Here is a 3694-nt window from a genome sequence, read left to right as displayed (position 1 = left end):
TTATTGTCCTTGTTTTGTTTATCTTGACGCTTAAAAAAATGGCATGTAATTAGGACATTTTAAGGATTTTTGACATTTATATAAAAGAATTTCTGATAAAGTTAATATATCCAGGTGCTCACCAAAGAAACATGTATGTAACATAAGTAGATTTTTGTAACTGGTATGTTTTCACTCATTTATAATCATTAAAAGCAACTGTCTAGATATTGGGGCAGCCCTGATTTGAGTCTGTAACTTATAATTTAATTCAGTACCCTAGCTTTATATTATGCTATTAGGATTTTCTTGATAAGGAGTTATTCCCTTGTTTTTCTCTGAGCAACTTCTGGACCCTGAGCTCCCTTTGCAGTCTGAAGATGGCACTGCAGTCAGAACCATGTACTGCTGCTGATAAAGCCTCTGGTAGCAATAAAATGTTGTCCTTAACCTTTGTTTCTGTAGTTTTTTGTTGGTTTGTTTTTCTTATGAGAAGGTATGGTTTCTGATTCTTGGGCACTTTGTTTTGAACTAAGGAAACCAGCAAGAAGCCTAAGCACGAGCTTCCTGACTGTACTGTAAAAGCTGGAGTTTCACCTTGGTAGAGTGTTCTTGCTTGTGGGCTAGAGACCTTACAATCAACTGGGATTGTTTATGAGGGAGGGCAGGCTCAAGCTTACAGACAGGGAGTTTGATTTTTAGCCCATTGATTTTAAGTTTAACAGAGCAAGGGTATCTCAGATCACTATCCAATGTTTAGAACATTGTAGAAGACTTTTAATTGCTTATTTTCTATGACCTTGAAAATCCAGTTGGAGTAAGCATTAAGTGTGCAAGGATGGGGGTTGGGAGAGACATGAACAAGGGGTTTGTATGCAAAGGATTGGTCTCACACAGATACGTATTATAAAATCACATGTCCTGATTACCTTTCTTGACTTTGAATTATGGGAGCTTTGGGTTCACATTTCAATATGTTCATAATGCGTATGATATGACTGGGACACCCCCCCCCCACACACACACACATTTGCACACGCAGGCACTTAGATGCACATCTAATCTATAATCCAGATGCTGCAGACTGCAGAAGTGGGAGACAACAGTATTTTAGCTGCTCCAGCTTGAGGTTTCTTAATGCTGATGGTGAACTGGTGCTGGCATGCATCTGTGGTCCTAGCTACTACAGAGGCTAAGACAAGACTGCTTTAGCCCAGGAAGTCTAAGCAAGAGTGAGACCTCTAGAGTGTAAGTTCCTTGGGGTAATTGTTGCCTCCTGGTGGTCAAAAGATGCATCATTCTTGGGTCCTCCAGAAAGTTCAGAGTAACTAATCCAACAAAATAAACCCGCAGAGGACCATGATATATTTGCAAGGGAAATGAGAAGCTATTTACTTCAGCCTCTGAAAGCTGGGCAAGTTGGTTATTGGTGAGGACGATGCTTTCTCTACCAGAGGAAGGGGAACTTGGGCTGAATCGTCCATATCCCATACTGAAAGGTAAGATACAGATTTTGTTAGAGTGCTCCTGACACCACAGTTGGCTCTGAGGGGAAGCTGGTGAGAACCTATAGGCTACCACTTTACTGCTTGCCTGACCAAGAACATCCCAGCCTCGAGAAGAAAATTGTGGTTAAGTTTTTGATGGTACTCCAGGGGAAAGGGGGAAGTACTGTGCTAAGTGTGCTCACCAGCATCCTGAGGGGTAAATATCCTCAGAAGGTTGAAGGATGTTTTCTGAATGACGTTATCTTCAAAGTCATCTCAGATCTTCACCTTTTATCTGATAGGAAGTTCTGACGAGTGCAACTTCTTAAAGCTCCCAAATTCTTAAACCTTTAAACTATGTTAATGAGGTCTTCCATTACTAAATAGTTGCTTTGGTTTTCTGGCCACCAGGTGGTGGTCCCAGGAAAAGAAAAAAGCAGCTCTTCAGCCTCTTGGTGAAACTGAGCTGTCTGGGTTCACTATGATACTACGCAGAGGAATGATCATCTATGTGTTTTGTGGTTACAACTTTACTCCATTTTGTGGCGTGTGTGTGTGTGTGTGTGTGTGTACTGCAGTGCGTGTGTATGGAGATCAAAGGACAACTTAGGGCAGTCAGTTTTCTCCTTCCATTGCTGGAGTCTCAAGCTAGCACTCAGGTTTGCCAGAATACTCACTGAGCCATCCTACTGGCTTTTGTGCTTTCAGTTGTATGCAACTTAAGGTATAGGTGGTGTGGGCTCGTGAGCCTGAAGAAGTTAGCAAAAGAGTAGATAATGGCAGCATACTAAGTCTCAGGCAAACAAAAAAACCCAGAACCACATGTATACATCAAAATCCTACAGAATGAGTTGTATGTAGTCCCACAAAGGAGACAAATAAATAGAACCAAAAGGGTATGAAGGTGGCCCTAGCCCAGAATGCTGCTGCTGTCGGTCTGAGTTGGACTTAACCAGTCATTAGGACATGAGAGATGAAGTGCACATGTGTAGCACAAATGTCATTAAGGAATTAGACTGGAAATTTTCTATTCCAGATAGATTTGGTTTTGTGGCCTCTTGGATATACTGATGGAGGAGTAGGGCAGAGATAACTGCTTGGGCCAGCTCTGTTACTCTTTTCACTGTAAAGGTAAGAGGTAACCAAGAATGTCTTATTGCTGTAGAAGCTTTTGGGTTAAGGGTAAAAAGAACAACTCTTAATCTTGATTCAGTATAACCTTCATAGCCTATCAAATGCCAGACCGTTCAGCCTTCTGTTACATGTAGCCTATACAGAGGAAAAGAGCTAACTCCTCTCTGCACAGCAAACCTGCTGTTCATTTAGTGGAAACAGCGTACTTTAAGAGGAGGACACTCCGGAATGAAAATCAGCAGCAAACAGCCATTGAAACGAGCTTGTGGAAGGATGGAGCCCTATTGGTTTTTAGAATAAGATTTGTTTTTGACAGTTGAGTAAGAGACATGATATCACTTCCTTTTGGTGAGCACTCTACATTTGGTGTGCTCAGCAGGAACAGAGGATAAGCACACGTAAGAGTATGCCACTGCATCCCTAATGTTTATGGCCACATGGCACAGAATGAAGTACTGGAAAGGGGAAAAGTAGATGCAGACAGCTGGGAATGTTGTCCCTGCAACTCGGCAGAGAAAATGTGCACATCCCAGCTCTTAATGGAATGTTACTCAATTCCTCTCATACATTAAGTTGTACTTTGTGGGAAAGGGACAAACTCATGGTAATAGCCTCTGCCCCACTCATTTAGGAGCCACAATTTTAAGTTTCCAAGGCAGATGGAAAGGCTCCACCAACAATGAAGCAGACACAGAAGTTTTGCATCTCATGTTATGTTCTTTGGACATCCAGCAGATTGCAGAGTTACCAGTGAGGCTAGAGAAGGGAGGGAATGGGCATTTAGGCTCATGGTCTTCTCACTAGTCTGGGTTTGAAAGTTGCTTGCTCGCTACTGACGTGAAGAGACGTGAGGACTAGGTATCACTAGAAGCATTCAAGCAAGGATCTTTGAAAAGACAGTGCCCTGTTGGGCCATGGCAGGATGGCCATCTGCAAGAGCTTTGTGTAGATCATTAGATGTAGCCACACTTGTGTATTTCCTAGATGCCTAGGAACATTTATCCTGTGATCCTTTCCAACGGTGAACAAAATACAACCAAGAAAGTTTATGATAAAGTACCATTGATGGTGAAATGGCATGTGGGCTTTGGGTG

The sequence above is a fragment of the Mastomys coucha genome, unplaced genomic scaffold, assembly GCF_008632895.1.
Source record: "Mastomys coucha isolate ucsf_1 unplaced genomic scaffold, UCSF_Mcou_1 pScaffold22, whole genome shotgun sequence".
NCBI classification, from domain to species: domain Eukaryota; kingdom Metazoa; phylum Chordata; class Mammalia; order Rodentia; family Muridae; genus Mastomys; species Mastomys coucha.
The sequence above is the reverse complement of the archived record's forward strand: the minus strand, read 5'-3'. Positions refer to the sequence as shown.